Source organism: Canis aureus, chromosome 22 (genome assembly GCF_053574225.1).
Source record: "Canis aureus isolate CA01 chromosome 22, VMU_Caureus_v.1.0, whole genome shotgun sequence".
Lineage (NCBI taxonomy): Eukaryota > Metazoa > Chordata > Mammalia > Carnivora > Canidae > Canis > Canis aureus.
The window spans coordinates 7,403,053-7,424,827 of NC_135632.1; the positions used below are offsets into that span (position 1 = coordinate 7,403,053).

Consider the following 21,775-nt stretch of genomic DNA (forward strand, 5'->3'; position numbering starts at 1 on the left):
CAGCATGGAGCCTGCTTCTCCCTCCTCCTGTGTCTCTGCCTCTCTTTCTCTCTATGTCTATCATAAATAAATAAATAAATCTTAAAAAAAAAAACTGGGGGAGAAAAAGGGAATTCACCAATGAAGTCATCTGAGTCTGGACCTTTCTTTGTGGGTAGTTTTAAAATGACAAACTCAATCTGTTTTCCATTCATATTTTCTATTTCTTCTTACTCAGTTTTTGTCTTCTTAGGAATTTGTTCATTTTATCTAAATCATCTAATTTTTTTAGCATATAAATGTTTATCATATTCCCTTATAATCTTTTTTATTTCTGGAAGGTGAGTAGTAATGGTCCCTCTTTGATCTGAACTTTCTCTCTCTTCTTCTTGATCAATCTAGCTAAAGGTTTGTCAACTTTGTTGTGCTTTTCAAAGAACCAACTTTTTGGTTTATTAATTTTCTCTATTATTTTTCTACTCTCTACTTCTTTCATTTCTGTTACATAGCCGCTGATATTCTTGGCTTGCTTGTCTCTGCATGGAAACTCTGCTTTATGAATGAGCTGGGGCAAGAGGAATCAGACCCCAGTACTTTTGGTGTGCCAAACACAACATAGAGTCTCTGTCTCATGAGTGGGAGCTGGGTAGGAGAAGGAAAACCCTGTGTTTTTGGCTGTATCCATCTGGAATGGAGTTTCCATCATTCTGAGTTTCAAAGGAGAGGGAGAGGGTCATGGTTCAGATGTCACAGATTCTTACTGTTATTACTAAGCTTTAGCGGGTTTTGTTGAATAAATGTTTCTTCATTTGCTAAATGGCCTAATGACCATTTCTAGAGAATGAAGATTTAAAAGTGATTTCCACCAATGTCACTGTGGAGAGGGAACACAGAGGTCTTAATATTGCCATGCCAGAAGTACACCCTTAAGGGTTCCTTTTTAATTTTTAAATTTGATTGTACAAATATATCACATATTTACACAATTCTAAACTTAAATCTATTGAACAAAATATATTTAGAGAAATCCATTCCTATTCCTGCCCTTTCCACTCTGTTGCATCTGCCTACTGATAAAGTAAATTTTTAAAATTGAGATATAATTAATATGTTTTAACATTCATCCTTTTTAAAGAGTACAGATTCAGTGGGTTTTAGTGTATTTTAAAACTTGTGCAGCAATCGCTAACTAATTTTAGAATACTTCACTTTCACCAAAAGAAATCTCCTTTAGCAGTCCCCTCAAATTCCCCACTCCTCCCAGGCCCTGGCAATCACTAATCTACTTTGTTTCTTTGTGAGTTTGTCTATTCTGAACTTCTCAGATCAATGGAATTATATACAATATGTGGCCTTTTGTGATGGACTAATTTCACTTAGCATAATGTGTTCAGTGTTCCTTTTCCATGGCTGAATAATATTCCATTGTGTGGATATAGCACAACTGTTTACTCATTCATAAGTAGATGGACATTTGGGTTGTTTCCATTTTTGGCTATTATGAATAATTCTGCTATGAACATTCATATTCAAGTTTCTGTGTGGACATATGGATGTTCTTTTCTCTTCAGTATATATCTAGGAGTGGGAATTGCTCTTTTTTTAAAAGAGTTTTTGTTTTATTCCATTAATTCTATCTATCCTCTACCTATCTAGATATGCATCACATCTACTTTCTTAGATAAATGGTAGCATTATACACATATGCTTTTCTTCACTTTCTTTTTTTCATTTAAATCATATCCAGGAATGGGGCACTGGGGTGGCTCAGTTTGTTTAGCATCGGCCGTTAGCTCAGGTCAGGATCCAGAGGTCCTGGGATCGAGCCCTGCATTGGGCTCCCTGCTCAGCAGGAGAGTCTGCTTCTCCCTCCCCGTCTGCCTCTGCTCGTGTGTACTCTCGCTGTCACCCACTCTATCTCTCAAATAAATAAATGAAATCTTTAAAAGAAATAAATAAAATATAACGAGGAAGACAAAATTAAAAGTATACGTGCTGGGCATCAGGCCACATCAGTATGTAAAGATATTCCTCACTTCATTTTACAGCTGAATGATCAGGATGTGCCATGATTTATTCACCTTCAACCAAAAACCTTTTCATAGATATTTGTTTTATAGTCTCTTGCTATTAAAAAATGAACTGGAATAAATTGCCTTATAGTATATGCCTTTTGCAAATGCATATTTTCATTCAGTTCTTAAATTTTATTTTTTATTTTTTTTAGTTCTTAAATTTTAATTCCAGTATAGTTAACATATAATGTTATGTTAGTTTCAGGTGTACAACAATTTTTTTTTTTGGTGTACAACAATTCTATGCATGACTCAGTGCTCATCATGATCAGTGTACTCTTTAACCTCATCACCTATTTCACCCATCCCCTCTCCAACCTCTGCTCTGGTGACCATCAGTTTGTTCTCTATAGTTAAGAATCTATTTCTTGGTTTGCCTCTCTCTATTTCCTTTGTTTGTTCTTTTGTTTCTTAAATTCTACCTATGAGTGACATCAAATGGTATTTGTCGTTCTCTGACTTATTTCACTTGGCATAATACTCTCTAGCTCCACCTATATCACTGTAAATGGGAAGATTTTATTATTTTTTATGGCTGAATAATATTCCATTGTATCTATATACCACGTTTTCTTTATCTAGTCATCTATCAATGGACACTTGGGCTACTTCCATAATTTGGCTCTTGTAGATAATGCTACTAAAAACATCGGGGTGCATGTATCCCTTTGAATTAGTATTTTTGTATTCTTTAGGAAAATACTTAGTAGTGCAAATGCTGGGTTGTAGGGTAGTTCTAATTTTAACGTTTTGAGCAACCTCCATAGTGTTTTCTACAGTGGCTATATCAGTTTACATTCCCATCAACAGTGTAAAAGGATTCTTTTTCTTCACATCCTTGCCAACACTTGTTGTTTCTTGTGTTTTTGATTCCAGCCATTCTGACAGGTGTGAGGTGATATCTCCTTGTACTTTTGTTTTTTTTTTCCTTGTACTTTTTTTTGTTTTGTTTTGTTTTGTTTTTTCCTTGTACTTTTGATTTGCATTTCCCTAATGATAAGATGAGTGATGTTGAGCATCTTTTCACGTGTCTGTTAGCCATTCTTCTTTGGCAAAATGTCTATTCATGGCTTCTGCCCATTTTTAAATTGGATCATTCATGTGGGAAATATCAGAGAGGAAGACAGAACATGAGAGACTCTTAACTCTGGGAAACGAACAAAGGTCAGTGGAAGGAGAGGTGGGCGGGGGATTGGGGTGACTGGGTGACGGGCACTGCGGGGGACACTTGATGGGACGAGCACTGAGTGTTATACTATATGTTGGCAAATCGAACTCCAATAAAAAATATACAAAAAAAAAGAAAAAAGAAATTGGATCATTCCTATTTTGGGTGTTGAATTTAAAGTTCTTTATATGTTTTGGGTACTAACCCTTTATTGGATATGTTACTTGCCAATATCTTCTCCCATTCAATAGGTTGCCTGTAGGTTTTGTTGATTGCTTTCTTCATTGTTCAGAAGCTTTTTATTTTGATGCTTATTTTTGCTTTTATTTCCCTTGCCTTAGGAGGCATATCTAGAAAAGTGTTGCTGTAGTTGATCACCGAGATATTACTGCCTGTGCTCTCTTCTAGGATATTTATGGTTTCACGTCTGACATTTGGGTCTTTACTCCATTTTGAGTTGATTTTGTGTATAGTGTAAGACAGTGGTCTCGTTTCATTCTTCTGCGTGTTGCTGTCCAGTTTTCCCAACACCATTTGTTGGAGAGACTTTTTCCCACGATATATTCTTTCCTCCTTTTTCAAAGATTAATTGACCATATAATTGTGGGTTTATTTCTGGGTTTTCTATTCTGTTCCATTGACCTATATGTCTATTTTTGTGCCAGTACCATACTATTTTGATTACTACAGCTTTGTAATATACTTGATGTCTGGAATTGTGATACCACCAGTTTTGTTTCTCTTTTTTAAGATTTCTTTGGCTGTTCAGGATCTTTTGTGGTTCCATACGAATTTTAGGATTGTTTATTCTTAGTCTGTGAAAAATGCTGTTGGTATTTTGGTAGGGATTGCATTACGTCTGTAGATTGTTTTGGGTAGTATAGACACTATAACAATGTTTGTTCTTCTAATCCATGATTGTGGAATGTCTTTCCATTTCTTTGTGTCATCTTCAATTTCTTTCATCTTTTATAGTTTTATAGTTTGAAAAGTACGGGGCTTTCTTCTCCTTGGTTAGGTTTATTCCTAGATATTTTATTGTTTATTGGTGTAATTGTAAATGAGATTGTTTTCTTAGTTTCACTCACTGCTGCTTCATTATTAGCATATAGGGATACAACATATTTCTATACATTGATTTCATATCCTGTGAATTTACTGAATTCATTTACCAATTCTAGTAGTTTTTTTGTAGAGTCTTCAGGGTTTTCTATATATAGTATCATGTCATCTGCAAATAGTCTAAGTTTTAAGGCTTCCTTTCCAATTTGGATACCTTTTATTTCTTTTTGTTGTCTGATTGTGACTAGTACTTACAGTACTATGTTGACTAAAAATGGTGAGAATGGACATCCTTGTCTTGTTCCTGACCTTAGGGGAAAAGAATACCCCATTGAGTATGATGATTGCTGTAGGTTTTTCATATAAGGCCTTTATTTTGTGGAGGCATATCCCCTCTAGACCTGCTTTGTTGAGGATCTTTATCATGAATGGATGTCCCAAAGACTTTGGACCTATGTGTTTTCATTTTTATTTGTTTCCATGTATTTTTAAAAGTTTCTTTGATTTCCTGGTTGACCTATTCTTCGTGTAGTAGCATGTTACTTAACGTTTATGTATTTTTCCTCTTTCCAGATTTTTTCTTATACTTGATTTCTAGTTTCATATCATTATAGTCTGAAGGTGCATGGTAGAACTTTGTTCTTTTTTAATTTGTTGAAACTTGTTTTGTAGCCTAATGTGTGATCTGTTCTGGAGAATGTTCCATGTGCAATTGAAAAGAATGTGCACTCTGCTGTTTTAGGGTGGAATGTTCTGGATATATCTGTTAAATCCATCTGATCCACTGTGTCATTCAAAGCCACTCTTCCTTGTTGATTTTCTATTTGAATGATCTGTCCATTGATGTAAGTGGGGTGTCAAAGTCCCCTATTATTATTGTATTACTATCAATTAGTTCCTTTATGTTTGTTATTAGCTGCTTTATGTATTTGGGTACTCGCATGTTGGGTGCATAAATATTTACAATTGTTACATTTTCTTATTGGATTGTCTGCTTAATAATTATGTGGTGTTCTTTGGCTTTGGTTACACCCTTTGTTTTAAAGTCTATTTTTTCTGCTATAAGTATTGTTACCCCAGTTTTCTTTTTACATCCATTTGCTTATAAAAGTTTCTCCATCCCCTCATTTTCAATCTGCATGTGTCTTAGGTCTGAATTGAGTCTCTTTCAGGCAACATTTAGATGGATTTTTTTTTATTCATTCAGTCACCCTATGTCTTTTGATTAGAGGGTTTAGTCCATTTACATTCAAAGTAATTACTGATAGGCATATATTTATTGCCATTTCATTATTTGAGGTTGTAGAATTTCTGTGTTCCTTCTTGTCCTCTTCTCTCACCATATGTTGGCTTTCTGTAGTGATATACTAGGAATTCTTTCTCTTTTTGCATATATATTATTGGTTTTTGATTTGTGGTTGCCATTAGGTGTGTATATAACATTTCTTCATAAAGCGGCCTATATTAACTTGATGGTGCTTAAGTTTGATCCCATTCTTTTGTCCTCTTCTCCCCACACTTAGGGTTATGGTGCAATACTATATATCCTTCTATTTCGTGAGTCCCTGGACTGATTTTTACAAATATATTTAGTGTTTTTTTTCCCCCCTTCCTACTTTTCCTACTCTAACTTATGGTCTTTCCTTTTCACTCCAAGAGTCTCCTTCAACATTTCTTGTAGGGCTGGTTTAGTGGTCATGAACCTCTTTAGCTTTTACCTGGGAAACTCTCCATTTGTCTTTCTGTTCTGAATCACAGCCTTGCTGGATAGAATATTTTTGGATAGAATATTTTTGGAAGTCCTGTCAGCACTTCAAATATATCATGCTACTCCCTTCTGGCCTGCAAAATTTTTGCTGAAAAATTTGCTGATAGTCTTATGAGATTTCCCTTGTATGTAACTATCTTTTCTCTTGCTACTTTTAAAATTCTCTCTTTATCACTACCTCTTGGCATTTTAATTACTATATTTTGGTGTGGACCTCCTTGTATTGATTTTGTTGGGGGATCTCTGTACCTCCTGGATCTGGATGTTTCCTTTCCCAGATTTGGGCATTTCTTTAAATGAAAATTCTTTAAATAAATTTTTTATCCCCTTTTCTCACTTCTTCTTCTGGGATCCCTATAATGCTAATGTTATTATGCTTGATGAAGTTGCTGAGTTCCCTAGGTCTATTCTCATTTTGTATAATATTTTTCACTCACCTGTTCAATTTGGTTACTTGTCATTACTCTTTCAGGTCATTAATTCATTCCTCTGCTTCTTCTAACCTGCTATTTATTCCATCAAGTGTATTTTTAATTTCATTTATTGTGTTCATCATTGATTGGTTCTTTTTAATGTTTTTTTTAAGGGTCTCCCTGATGTCTTCCACTCTTTCCCCAAGTCCTATTAGTATCTTTATGGTCGTTACTTTAAATTCTCTATAGGGCATATTACATACACCTGTTTCACTTATGTCTCTTGCTGTGGTTTCGTCTGTTCTTTTATTTAGGACATGTTCCTCTGTCTCCTCATTTTCTCCACCTCTCTGTGTCTCTTTCTCTGTGTTAGGAAAGTCAGCTACATCTCTTGCTTTTGAAGGTAATGGCCTTATGAAGAAGAGGTTCTATGGTGTCCTGTAGTGTAGCAGCCCCTGTTTCCTGAGACCTGGCAATTCAGGGAGTATCTCTTCTGTGTGTTGTGTGTACACTGTTATTGATTCCTGGCCTCTATCCTTTAGTTCAGTCATCTGCAGAGGCTGTCTTTGCCTATTGAGGGCAGTGTTTGCTCCCTGCTGTGTGGGGCACATTTTCACAAGGTGTGCACTGGTATTCTTATGATATGAGACCTGTCACCATTGTTGCCAAAACAGAGGTCCTGCAGAAGGCAGGTCAGAAGACAGTGCTGGTGAGATTTGTGCTGGTCTTCTGGGAGGGCCTGCAGTGCCAGGACTGAGGCAATCATGACTGGTAAGGGTGGATCTGCCAAAGTGCAGGGGGGCAGAGCTTGGTGTAAGCAAGCAAATGCTTGCATTAGGCAGCGAATGTTCACACTGCACTGGTTCCTACAGGTGGCCCTGTGCTCACATTGCAGGGCAGGGGAGGGAAATGGCACCTGCCAGTTTTTTAGTTCCCAGAGGGGCCTCCCTGTGATCCCTGCTTTTTGGGGCAATGCGCAGACATGAGTAAATCACTCTCCATCTCACACGCCACAGATGTTTTTCAAATTGCTGCTTCTATGCTGTATCTCTGCTGGCTGTGAAGCTGTCCCTTTAAGGGTGGGGACCCCACTTCTTAATGCCCTCTAGGTTCTCCCACAGCCCATTAATTTCATAAAGTTCCAGGCTTTAAGTTCTGCTGGTTGTAAGAACTCATGAATTTCAGCACTTCTTGCCTTCAAGGCCAAAAGTTATAGGGAATTGTCTTCCCTGTGTGGGCTCCCTGGTATGATAGTCTGTTTCTCACCCTTCTCTGAGACCTGCTTGTGTCTCAACCATGAATGGCCATGGTCCCTTTTGCTCCCAAACCACATCTTAACCCTTCTTACCTTTTTCAATATGGCCTCTTCTCTACCTTTAGTTGCAGAGTCTGTTCTGCCAATCTTCAGCTCATTTTCTGGGTTATTTACACTGATGTGACTGTTACCTAGTTGTATCCATGGGATGAGGCAAGCTTAGAGTCCTCCTTCTTTGCCATCTTCCCAGCATTCAGATGTGTAAATATATTTTTGGGATAAATTCTTAGAAGTGAGGATTTGAGGTCAAAGAATATATCCAGTTGGACATTAGCAAATTTCCTTCCATTCTATTTTACATTCCTAGCCAGTATCCCTATGTAGTTACCTTGTGATATATAGGATTGGAAAATATCAATGTATTCTCTATTTTTGGTGCCAGTCCTATATTGTTCCTTTGGTCAAATTGTTAATTATGTTGTTAAGGAACGTTTTTTATTAATTTTTTAACTTCTTGGTAAAAATTTATGGGTCTGTAAATTTTTAATGTTTCTGTACACTTTTACTCTAAATATTTTGAGGATATGTTAGGTGTATTTTAGTTCAGGAATATCTTTTTGATAGTTTTTTTCCTTATGTAGTATATATACTAATAATGCTTTTTGACTTAGTCTATTTTATTTCATTTTGTGTGTAAAAAAATTTCATTCACCTTTGTTTTGGATGTTGTTTGTGTAGTGTCTTTTTCTATCCCTTTATGTTCAATCTTTCTATAGCATTATGTTTTGTGTCTAGTTTAAATAGCATATACTTGGATTTTGATTGTTTTAACTTTTGTTATCATCATATTCATTGTTTTATTTTGCTTACTTTTAACTTCCATTCCTACCTTCTGTTGGATTGTTTGGGACTTCAGATTCCTGGGGCTTTTTAAGGGTAAAATATACCTTAGTGGCACAAAATTGTCTTTATTATAATTTTTACCTGTGGCTCTTCTATTTCAGAAATTGGAGACTATCTTTTCATTAAGTTGTAGTTCCTTCCTCCTTTTCCAGCTTAGGGAAAATTTGAGAAAAACTTATTTTGTAGAAGTTATTTGAAATTATTTTCCCTTTAAGTCATAGTTTAAGTGTACATAAAACACACAAGTATCTTACAGTGTATAAGACTTTTGGAAAAAAATAACATTTTTATTTTAATCTTTTATACTCTATAAATATTCTATAAATACCATAAAAAGGACTCTTGAATATTCCTACTAGGAAATACACACTGAAATATTTATGGGTAAGATTCATGATATATGTAACTTATTTGAAAATGGTTCAGGAAAATAACTATACATACATAGACAGATTTATTAGAAAGAAGGGGAGAGAGGGAATGATAAAAGTGAATGGTATATAAGAAACAAGAAATGTTGGTGAGGATGTGAAGAGAAAGGAACCCTCTTGCACTGTGGGTGAGAATGCAAACTGGTGTAGTCACTATGGAAAATAGTATGGAAGTTCCTCAAAAAGTTAAAAATAAAACTACTTTACAATCCAAGATTTGCACTACTATTTCCCTAAAGAATACAAACATACTAATTCAAAGGGATATATGCACCCTGATGTTCTTAGCAGCATTATCTACAATAGCCAAATTATGGAAGCAGCCCAAGTGTCCATTGATAGATGAATGGATAAAGAAGATATATGTAGATACAATGAAATATTATTCAGTCATTAAAAAGAATGAAATATTCCTATTTGCAACAATATGGTTGTGCATGTTGTGCATATTGCCCAAGTGCAAAATAAGTCAGGGGAGGCCTGGGTGGCTCAGGATTTGAGTGTCTGCCTTTGGCCGAAGGCGTGATCCTGCGGTCTGGGGATCGAGTCCCACATCGGGCTCCCTGCGTGGAGCCTGCTTCTCCCTCTGCCTGTGTCTCTGTGTCTCTCATGAATAAATAAATAAAATCTTAAAAAAAAAGAAAGAACAAACTGATGGTTACCAGAGGGTAACCAATTGGGTGGTGGAGATTAAAGAGTACACTTGTCATGATGAGCAGTGGATAATGTATAGAATTGTTGAATCACTATATTGTACACCTGAAACTAATATAACACTGTGTGTTAACTATGTTGGAATTAAAATAATAAAAAAATTTTTTTAATTAAAAATTTTTTTCTTTAAAAAGTAACAAAAGTAAATAGTATAAAATGTTAATAATAGGTGAATCAGAGTGAAGACTATATGTATGTTTTGGATATTATTTTTATTTTTGCAATATTTTATGACTTGGAAATTATTTCCAAAGGAGGAGTTCTAAACTTCATACTTAATAAAAGGTTAGAAAAGTAGTTCCTTTTGTGAAATTTTTCATTCATAGCAAGTGAAACAAAAACACCAAAAACCAAACCAAAACACTAATACATTAATATTTTTGATGATTGGGTGCCACCCAGTGTTCAATTTCTGCAACTGCGAAACTAACAAACCCAATTTCTCAAAACTGTTTTTGGAAATAGCTTTTGTTGATTTCTCTATGATGGAAACATAAGATTATGAAAAGAATGTGTGCAGTATCAAAATTAGTAAAAAAAAAAGAAAAAGACACAAGCTACTAAACTATGAAGAAAAAATCCATGTATTGTGATATCAAATGTAGATTTCTGCCTCCTTTAAATTTTATCAGTCTCAAGAACATCAACGTAAATAGAATATTCAGAAGGACTCTGATCAGTGGACAAACTAGTCAAAACGAAAGGTTTATACATAATCCATGACAATTATATGGCCTAGAATTTCTTCAAAACATCCATAGACTCAAGGTGAAGTGGCCACAGCAGGAAAACTAGTAGTATGTTTTTTTTTTCCCCTAAATGACAGATGTTGTGGGATATTGGCCTAAGTAAATTCCATTACAATACAAGAACAAAGTTAACATTTGATTGGAAGTTAATTTAGTATCATAAATTTTTAAAGGAACAGAATCCTTTAAAACAAACATCGAAGATCAATCTGTTGAACCAACTTCGCTCAGGGCAGCAATGTTTCAGGCTTCTTCATGGATCGTGGGTGTCATCCAAATTCCAACCCTCAGAAAGACCAGAATGTAAAATGTGGAGTTCAGTTTGGATACACTCGGTGTCTTCACCATCATCCCCATCGTCAAACAGGATTCTGGCACCATCCCCAGGATCCGGCCTTTGACTGTAGCTTGTCCTGGAGGTTGAACATATGCCTTCACATCTCTGGCTTTATCAGCAATACAGTGTAAAATCCTGTAACTCTGCTGTCTAGGAGTCTTAGAAACTCACTGATACAATGTCTGAAGTTCTTATCCTCACCTTTCTTTTTTATTTTCTTCTGACTGTCAAAACCTATTGCTTCCCATTGCCCATTTCCCAGCATTTAGATCACGTGGGCCTACTGGTCCCTTGTCCTTGAAGGCTACTTCTCTTATTTCAGGTCCACTCTCATTCTGACCTCTGCACCTCTTTTCACCTTTGTTATTGGGCAGGGCTGCAATGGAGGTCTGGGTCTCTAACTCCCTCCCTGGTGCCAGAGGAGCAGCAGCCATGAGGGGCTGCGTGCCTGGTAGGGGAGAGCTTCCAATTAGGGCTTCCTTACTCCCCATTTGCGCCACTCCACGTTTTTCAGAGTTAAATCTTCCTTTTCTGTTGTCTCAGCAAACACTTTGAAAACTTAACCTGGTGTATTTGATGAAGTCTAAAATTAATCTTTATTTCTACCTTCTCGAAGGAAGACCTTAGAATGCTTTGACTTCAGTCATCTCCCTCTTCCATAACTTATGCTAATATTGTAGAGTGAAGTCTTGTGCTTTTCTTTCCCCCCAAATTAGTCATTATTGTTTTGTTTTGTTTTTTTTAAAAGATTTTATTTATTTATTCATGGGAGACACAGAGAGAGAGAGAGCGAGAGGCAGAGACACAGGTAGAGGGAGAAGCAGGCTCCTTGCAGGAAGCCGGATGCAGGACTTGATCCCGGGTCTCCAGGATCACGCCCTGGGCTGAAGGCAGGCGCTCAACCGCTGGGCCACCCAGGGATCCCTTCATTATTGTTTTTTGATGAGCGTGTTTTTACACTGCTCCATGTTTATCAATTTCTTTGCTCACTGTTCTTTCTTGCATCTCATTCCTCCTGGGTTCCATTTCCTTCTTCCTGAAGTACATCCCTCTGTAATTCTTTCAGCAATTAACAGTGAGTGATAAATTCTCTTTTCGTTTATATGAAAAGGTTTTTATTTTTTCTTCTCTCTCGAATGAGTTGGTTTCTGATGTCCACAGTGACACTTATTTCCCTCTCACCGTCAGAAGACAGTGTTCTATCATCTGGCCACTCTAGCATTGCTCTTGTAAAGTCAGCTCTCAGCTCATTGCTCTTTCTTTGTGAGGTACATGTGCTTTCTCTAAGGGATCTTAAGTCTCAAAAGACTTTCTTTGTGTTTTTGGTGTTTTCCAGTTTCACTACAGTGTTTTTTTCCTGATTTCCATATCAGAATGATCCTTAAATCTGGGCATTTATGTCTTTTAACCAAGACTACACATTTTTCTGCCATTTACTTCTTCAAATTTCTCTCTCTTCATTCTTTCCTTCTAGAATTCCTATTCCAACGATGCTTAGCCTTCTCACACTATCTTCTATGTCTCCTCATTTTTTGGTCATAATCCCTTTTCTTTATCTCTCTGTATTTATCTTTTACCTCGTTTTATCTCTCTGTGATATTTTAGATCATTTTCTCACATCTATCTTCTAGCCTGATAATTATCTCTTTAGTTTTGTTTAATGGATTTTTTTACTTATCAGTTGTGTTAATATATTTTTTTTATTTCAAGAACTCTTTTTCACTTCTTTTTTTTTAAAGATTTTTTTATTTATTCATTCATAAGAGACACACAGAGAGAGGCAGAGACATAGGTAGAGGGAGAAGCAGGCTCCCTGCAGGGAACCTGATGTGGGACTCGATCCCAGGACCCCAGGGTCTCGACGGGAGCCAAAGGCAGACGCTCAACCACTGAGACTTCCGGGTGACCCCCTCCCCTTTTAAAGATTTTATTTATTTATTTGAGAGAGAGAGAGTGAGCAAGAGAGAGAGCACAAGCCTGGGGGTAGAGGCAGAGGGAGCAGTAGATTCCCCACTGAGCAGGGAGCCCAACATGGGGCTTGATCCCAGGATCCAGAGATCATGACCTGAGCCACAGGTAGATGCTTAACCTACTGAGCCATCCAGGCACCCCTTCTTTTTTACTTCTAAAATTTCTATTTAATTCTTTCTCAAATTTTCTCAATCTGCCTGTTTTTAATAAATATTTATTTAGTTTTGATTATTTAAAAATATTTTTAATAATTTCAAAGATAATTATTTTATTCTGCTTCAGTTTGTCTTTTTAGTCATGTTTTTGAGTCCAGAACGAAGACAAACTTCCTTGAAATCTGCCTGAGTTGGTAGACAAATTTCATTCTGATCCACTCTTTCACCCTTAGGGATCCCTTTTAAAGGGCTCAATGTATTTACCTCTACCTCCTTCACCCATGTGGCCCATGTGGAACCAGGTCCCTTATAGCCTGTAAATGTATTGGATTATTTTTATAGTTTATTTAGAAATTCTTTGATTGGAAGGGTAGATTTTTCTAGTCCTCTTTTTGGAAATTAGAGACTGGACTGTGTTACAGGATATTTAAGACTGATGAATTACTGGCCCCTACCTCAGAAACTAAAAATGCATTGTGTGTTAATTAATTGAATTTAAATAAAAATTGGGGCACCTGAGTGGGTCAGTGGTTGAGCTCTGCCTTTGGCTCAGGGTGTGATCCTGGGGTCCTGGGATCGAGTCCCTGCATCGGGCTCTCCGCAGGAAGCCTGCTTCTCCCTCTGTCCCTGTCTCTGCCTCTCTCTCTGTGCCTTTCGTGAATAAATAAATAGAATCTTTAAAGAAGAAAAAGACTTTAAATAAAAATTAGATAAAAAGGCTAAAATCAGAACTTTCATGAAGATACAATATGAGCACATATTAAAGACTTATTCAACTTATTGTTAATGAAGTAGTCAGTGGGATGTTAACTAGTTCAAAGAAGTCAAATGAGAACAAATTTATATGGAATAAGGCAATGTTTGAAATGAATTTACAAATGAACAGGAAAACTGGCTTTTTCCATGGAAGGGAGGGAAATCAATCCCAAACATCCGCAGAGTATGTTTGCGTTTCTATAGACAAGACCTGCTTTGCCCAGCTATCACTAGTCCACGGGTTTAGAGCTGTAAAAGAGCCGAGGGGCAGTGAAAGGCTGGAGTCAGATTACCTGCACAAGGGGGCTCTAAATAGGGCTTAGTTTTGCCTTGAAGAATCCCAATCATCTTTTCTGCTATTTCCAAATATTCTTAAAACTGCCAGTCTCTCTTTACTGAGTCTCCTCTCAAGTGTCTTGTTGTGGACTGCATGCTGCATCCTCTGCAATCCAGATGTTGAAATTCCACCCCCCAGGGTGATGATATTAGGAGGTAGGGCCTTTAGGAGGTGATTAGGACAGGAGGGTAGAGCTCTTATAATGAATGGGATTAGTGCTCTTATAAAAGAGGCCTCAGACAGTCCCATGACCTCTTCCACCATGTGAGGACACCTTGAGAAGATGGCCATCTCTGAACCAGAAACTGAGCTCTCATCAGACACCAAATGTGCTGGCACCTTGATCGTGGACTTCCCAGAATCCAGACTGGGAGAAATAAATGTGTAAGCCACCTAGACTGTGACATATTTTGTTGTAGCAGCTCAGACTAAGATATCTCTTTTCAGCTAGCATATGACTTTTGGGCTCCTGTGTTTGCCTCTTCATTGTTCAATTTTAATTTTTTTTTTTTTTTTTTTTTTTTTTTATTTATGATAGTCACACAGAGAGAGAGAGAGGCAGAGACACAGGCAGAGGGAGAAGCAGGCTCCATGCACCGGGAGCCCGATGTGGGATTCGATCCCGGGTCTCCAGGATCACGCCCTGGGCCAAAGGCAGGCGCTAAACCGCTGCGCCACCCAGGGATCCCCATTGTTCAATTTTAGCAAGAGTCCTGCTAAGTTAGTTTGGCCAAATCCCCTATCCTTGATATGGGGTTGGGTTCCTTGGCCTCCACCATCCCCCACGTGATGTCTGATTACCCAGCCTCCCTTCAGCAAGAATCCTGCCAAGTAGGCTTAGCCAGAGTCCCCCTGACCCCTGATGTTTCCTCTTAGCAATTTTCCATTCACTGACTGCTTCCCACCCCATACTTGGCCATAAATTCCCACTTTCCCTTATTTGGAGGAAACTGTATTTGGAGCGGAGCTTGAACTCTCTGGCCCCCTGCAAAACCCCATTTCAGTGGTCCCTACAGCTGTAGAAATGGTCCGAAATAAAGTCTACCTTATTGTTCTTTGATGAGTGTCATGAATAAATTTTGTTAAACACAACCTTGGATTTTAAGAGTAATTTTGCAGAGAAGACCTTACCTTCATAATGATTTCTTTATCTTCATAATAAAACCACCAGCAGTATGTCTTCAATCTTTTGCTCAGTCGACGGAACCTAACTTGAGGGTGGGAGTCAGGGATAAAGAAAGAAAAGGAATTCCTTTAATATTTCTTCCATTGTCCTCCTGAAATTTCTGAGAAAATAGAATACATCAAATAAATATTTGATTGTAGTCAATCTTGGGACCTTAATATATCAGGTTCTTTATTTATAGAAGAGTGGGTGACAGGCAGCAGGGGGGCAATTGTTGGTTTATAGAATACACACAGGGTACAAATACTTTAGGTTCTGGGGACAGACACTGCATTCTCCATCCACCTACTAGTCTAAACCATTCCTTGTGAAGCATATTTTGAAAACCATGATAGGAGTTTGAGAGATGAAATTGCATTCAGGGTTTTCCTTTAGATTTCAGGGCTGGACCCTATGATTCTGTTTCTAGGAAGGAGGATTAAGCAGATTTGGCTCCTATATTATTACCAGAGGGCTGAAAGCACTGCGGGGTCACCCTTCCTGCCCAGCCCTGGGAACTCTAAAGAAATTCCAGGGATGAAAAATCCTTGTGGGGTGGGATAAGTCAGGAGAGATGACTTCTTCCTCCAACAATGGGAGAGCAGTGGGCACTGCTTTTCACTGATTTTATGCCTTTGTCTGTGGGCCAACAGCAGCGTCCTGCTCAGAGAGGCACTTGACAGAGGCCAGTGGTAGTTCAAGTAGAAGAGATAGGGGATAGGGTCAAATGTGGAGGCATCCCGTTTTCTTAAATGGGGGGAGCAATGAAAAATTGACAAGAGAAGACTGTTAAGTTTGCTCTGAACACGCGTGTGAAGTAGAATTCCGAGGGGCAGAATTATGAGGTCGAAGGATCTGTGCCGACTGTAATCAGTTTCCTGCAGACCCTGTGAATTAATGTAGGAACGTTTATAGGAAAAAAAAAAAAAAGGAACGTTTATAGGGTAACATAGAAATCATTAATAAGTGCAAAGATCAGGATGTAAGATAATACGTGTACTGATATAGCCATACTAAAATGGGCAAGAAATGTGGATACCAGTAGCTTGGGTGTTTTTTTTTTGTTTTTGTTTTTTAAGATTTTTTGTATATTCGTTTGAGAATGAGAGCCAGTGCAAGCACGAGCAGGGGCGGGGGCAGAGGGAGAGGGAGAAGCAGACTCCCCGCTGAGCACGGAGTCTGATGATGATGATGTTGATGATGATGATGATGATGATGACGATGATGCTGCTGCTGCTGCTAATACTGACCTGATCCCTGGACCCTGGGAACATGACCTGAGCAGAACGCAGACACTTAACTGACTGAGGCACCCAGGCGCCCTCTTGGTTTTTTTGTTTTTTTTAACCAGAATAGGGTCATTTGCATATTTTAAAAAATTATTTATATTTTGATCACTGTGATCAAATAATAAAATGATAATTTTAAATAGCAAAAATAAAGCACGAGAAAAAACATGCATTTGCTTATCATTATCCTAATTATGACCTAGAGTGCCATCTTCCACATTCTGCCCTTGGCATATAACCTTGACGTCTAACGAATAATACATATCAGGCTATCTACGTGATAGTGAGAAATACCTATGGCAAGAAAATATATGGAGTTTTAAAATCATGTTTGTTCTCTCTGAATTTCAGGTCCTTAGGGCTTTGGGGCTTCAGGGATTCTTGCAGGATTAAATGCAGAAGCAACCAGAAGTCAATGTCCTTCAGTTCTTTTGTAAGAGCCTAGAGGAGCAATAGAGCCAGGGGTTCAGGAGGGTGGGAGTGCCCAGAGGCACGGCTCCCTGGGGTCCCTCGGGCTGGCAAGGACCCTTTTGGAGGAGATGGCTCAGTGCTTTGCTGAGAGCCTGAGCAGACCCACTGCCAGTGAGGACCCCGAGGGAATCAGTGGGGTTGTGATGGACTGAAAGTGAGACCCATTTCCAGTTCCATAGACGCTTCTCAGGAGCTGCATCCTTCAGGAAGGCGACAGACCCCAAGGTGACCAAGATGGCATCTCCCTCCACCGCAGTACTGCTGATGGTCTGAATGAAGCTGACAGAAAATAAAATAAGCCAGGGTTTGTGACTTGAATCTCTTTGAATTGAGATCCAAACTGCAGAGCAGATACTTTGGCAGGGAACTAGGAGAGAGAGCCTGAGAGTCTGTGTCCAGTGGGTGTGAGCTGAAAGCAGATGCTTGAAATGTTGGATCATCGATTATACCCAGAGGTCACTGCGTACAGCTGTGGTTCTCCAACTTGCGGGTGTTCTGGAATCATCTGGAGGGCTCCTTAAAGCATAGAGTGCTGGGCTCCACTCCCAGAGCTTCTGCTTGGGAGAGGTCTGGGTTGGGCCTGAGAATTTGCGTTTTTAACAAAATCCCAAGTCTGGCTGATGGTGCAGGCCGCAGGGAAATACTCTGGTAACTGGTGAGTGTAACGTGTTGTTCAGATACTTTGATATAAAACATCTTGACGCTGCCACTGTCTAATGCGACGTGAAAGTAGTTTTACCGGACATTACTGTCCCCTAGACTTGGCTTATTTTCAGATCTCAGAATGGGACTTTTGGAGCTTCTTAGATTCATTTCAAAGGCCCATTTTGGAGGAAGTGGTTGCAGGGCTTTCACTGCCTTTATAAAGGACCACAGTGTTAGGAGACTTCGATGACATAATGAAAAGGGTCATTTGTGGGACCTCTATCGGTGTGTGAAGCTCTCACACATGCTACGTGGTCAGGGTATTTCTCTTAATGTAAACTTTCAAAAATATGTCTTTGGGTCTTTTTAGTAGCAGTCCCATGAGCTAAACCCAGGAGTATTTTTTCCGTTTTATGGTCATAGTCACAGAGCTGGGATTAACTCCATGCTGTACGTATAGGTGTGACATCAGTGATGCTACAAAGGGGGCATGACCAGGGAATAATGAGGGGGGACCCCACACACAGCAAAGGCACCTGAATCACCTACCTCTGTAAAGAGGCCTCATAGACCCTGGCTTCTCCAGCCTGTCTCCTCCCAACCGTCTTCCTGATAAGCCTTCAACTGGAAAAAGGAGGAGGCCTCAGCCACAGGGGAAACACTCTCAGATCAATTCCGACACCTCAGGAACGATATTCCAAAACTGAGTGGGGCCCACCACTGTTTCCATAACCCAGCCCGTCCCCTGGAAGCTCCGTGTGCCCTGTTTGTCACCTCAGGGCCTCTCTGATACCTCGGCGCCTGCCTCCTGGCCAGCTTGGGAATCAGAACCCCACGCGTGCTCTAGTCTTGAACTGAACAAACACATACAGGGTTGGCCTTTTCTGCAGGTGGAGGCAAAGAGCAAACATAGGGGAAAGGGGCCCAGCGAGCAGCAAAGAAGTCGGTTTGGATTGAGGGGAAACGGAATGGCTTGGCCTAGCGGAAGGCAATTCCAAAATTCATTCACTACCTGAGCTCTGAAATGTGAAGAAAAAAGGACTCGAAGGCAATGGGCCGTTCCTAACATTTCATATAAATGACATCACACAGCCTGCGGCCCTTTCCTTCACTCAGCATGTTTTCAAGTTTCCTCCGTGGTGTAGCAGATAGACCAATACTTCTTTTTATTGCCAAAAAAAGATTCCATTGTTTGATACACCACACTTTACTTTTCCATCCATCAGTTGACTTCCATCTCTTGGCCACTATGAATAATGCTGCTATGAACATTTGTGTAGAAGTATCTGTATGGACAGTGAATATACATTTTTTTTCCTTGGATTTATTCCTAGGAGTGGAATTGCTGGATCATAGGATAATCCCATGTTTAACTGTTTGAAGAATTGCTGAACCGTTTTCCGAAGCAGCCACAGCATCTTACGTTCCCACCAACAGTGTGTGAGGGCTCTTGTTTCTCAGCGTCTTCACCAACCCTTGTTACTATTTGTCTTTTGGATTTTAGGCATCCTAGTGGGTATGAAATGGTATCTCATTGGTTTTTTTTTTTTTTTTTTTCCCATTCTGGTTTTAACTGACATTTCCCTGATGGCTAAGAATGTTGAGCAACCTTTCAGGTGCCGGTTAGTCATTTCTGTATCTTCCCTTGGGGAAATGTCTATTCAGATCCTTTGCCTATTTAAAAAAAAAATTAGTTGTTTGCCTTTTTATCACAGAGTTGTAGTAGTTTCTTGTACATGCTATGCAGAAGTCACAGAAGTCTCTTATCACATATAGGATTTGCTAAAGTTTCGACCCACTCTGTGGATTTTCTTTTCACTTTCTTGATAATGTCCTTTGAAGCACAAAAGTTTTTCATTTTAATGGTGTCCACCTCATTTATTGTGCCCTTTGCTACTTAGCTTTTGGTGTCATGTCTAAGAAACAAGCCAGAAAGTCTTATGTCTCTGAATCATTTTAAGAGTTTTACAGTTTCAGATCTTACATTTAGGTGTTTGATCCAATTTTTAGTTAACTTTTGTTGATGTTGTGAGGTGGAGGGGGAGATGCTCTTGTATGTGGATATCAACATGTCCTGGCATCATTTACTGAAGACTATTCTATTCCTATTTAGTTTTAGTCTTTTTGGGACTCTTGTTAAAAACCAATAGACTGTAATCTTGAGGGTTTATTTCTGGGACTCTCAGTTCTACTTCATTGATTTAGCATGTCTACTCTACACCAGTACCACATTGCCTTGATTATTGTAGCTTTGTTGTAAGTTTTGAAATCTAGAAGTTTGAGTTGTCCAACTTTGTCTTTTTAAAGATTGTTTTGGGGCAGCCTTTGGGTGGCTCAGCGGTTTAGCACTGCCTTCAGCCCAGGGCGTGATCCTGGAGACCCAGGATCGAATCCCATGTTGGGCTCCCTGTGTGGAGCCAGCTTCTCCCTCTGCCTGTGTCTCTGCCTCTCTCTCTCTCTCTCTCTGTCTCTCATGAATAAATAAATAAAATCTTTTAAAAAAATAAGGATTGTTTTTGCTATTGTTGGTCCCTTGCAATTCTATATGAATTTTTAAATTTTTGCAAAGAAGCCACTTACTACTTTGAATTTTTTGCCTTGAATCGGTAGATCAGGGTGGAGAATGCTGCCTTTTTAACAATATTAAGTCTTCCGACCCATGAAAACATGATGTCTTTACATAGGTTTAATTAGGTTTTCTTTCATTTCTTTTCTATAGTGTTTTGTAGTTGTCAGCGTCTAAGTCTTACATTTTTGTTACATTTATTTGTAACCATTTTTTTTCTTTTTGATGCTATTGTAATAGAATTGTTCATTTCATTTTATGTTGGCTCATTGCAGATGTATAGAAATATAATTAATTTTTATATATTGATTTTTGTATCCTGTACCTTTTTGAACTCATTTATTAATTCTCATAGTTAGGATTTTCCACATATAAGATCATGCCGTCTGCAAATAGAGATAACTATACTTCCTTCTAATCTGCATGTCTTTTATTTCATTTTCTGGCTTAACTGCTCTGGCTAGAACAGTGCAATCAATAAAATGTTGGATGGAAGTGTTGAGACTGGACATCTTTGTTCTCTTCTTGGTCTTAGGAAAAAATCACTCAGTTTTTCACCATTAAGAATAAGCTGTGAATTTTTTGTAGATGTCTTTAATCAGGTTGAGGAAGTTCCCTTCTATTCCTAGTGTGTTAAGTGTTTCTATCACAAAGGGCTGTTGAAATTATGAACATTCTTGTACATTACTTGGGCTGAACCTGGGTACGCATTAAGGACTCACTTCTGTTGTGTACATACCAAGAAGTGGAAATGCTGAGTCATAGGGTATGCGTAAATTTAGCTTTCATAGACACTGTCAAACAGTTTTTGTAAGTGCTTCTATTAATAAACACGCCCATCAACATTATATGAAGATTCCAGTTGCTCTATGGGATGGTGCTTCATTAAACCACTGGCTGAGATCTACTTCCTCACCTTTGCCATCAAAACTCCCTACTTCCTAGTCTCCCTGTGTGGGCAATGGTGATGGGAAATGGTAACCAGACTTTGACAAATGTAGGAGTTGCCCTCATTCACCACTCCCATGGCAGCTTTGGTGGGAATTCAATCCATAGGATGGAAGAAAAGGGTTTATAATATCTGCCAACACAAGATGTGAAAAAGAAGTCTTTTAATTTTCTATTTTTATTAGTACTAATGTTAAGACAAATTTTCATAGTTTTGTCATTTGTATTGTGTGATTTTTCTGTTCAGATCTTTCACTTTTTAATTTTTTTAAACAAAAATGTGATTTTTGAAATAGCTTTAAGCCGTCTTTATTTATAAAGACATTATCTATATTTTCATATTTTAAAATAATATTTTTCCAGAATCACTGTCTATCTTAGTGGCTTTTCATTTTTATGAGTGTAGATGTACCTGTTGTTTACTTATGATTTTTGGCATCGGTGCCATCTTAAAAAAGGCCTTTCTCATCCACAGTTATACAAAGATTATTTTTCTTAGTATTCTTTATGTGTGTTTTAAAACATTTATTTTATAATGTAACTGAATTTATTTTCATTCATGGTGCGAAGTAAAGATTCAGCTTTATGTTTCTTTAATATGGTGTTAAAATTTTGACA

The 21,775-nt window shown here is 38.3% G+C and overlaps 1 long non-coding RNA gene across 1 annotated transcript in view; it reads left to right on the forward strand.

The window, feature by feature from the left end:
• Nucleotides 1-7,135: 7,135 nt before the first annotated feature.
• LOC144294289 (uncharacterized) overlaps nucleotides 7,136-21,775 on the forward strand; it is a 30,969-nt gene continuing 16,329 nt past the window's right edge. The window contains exon 1 of the long non-coding RNA XR_013361713.1: nucleotides 7,136-7,236. This is a non-coding gene — a long non-coding RNA (uncharacterized LOC144294289). The remainder of the gene's footprint in view (nucleotides 7,237-21,775) is intronic.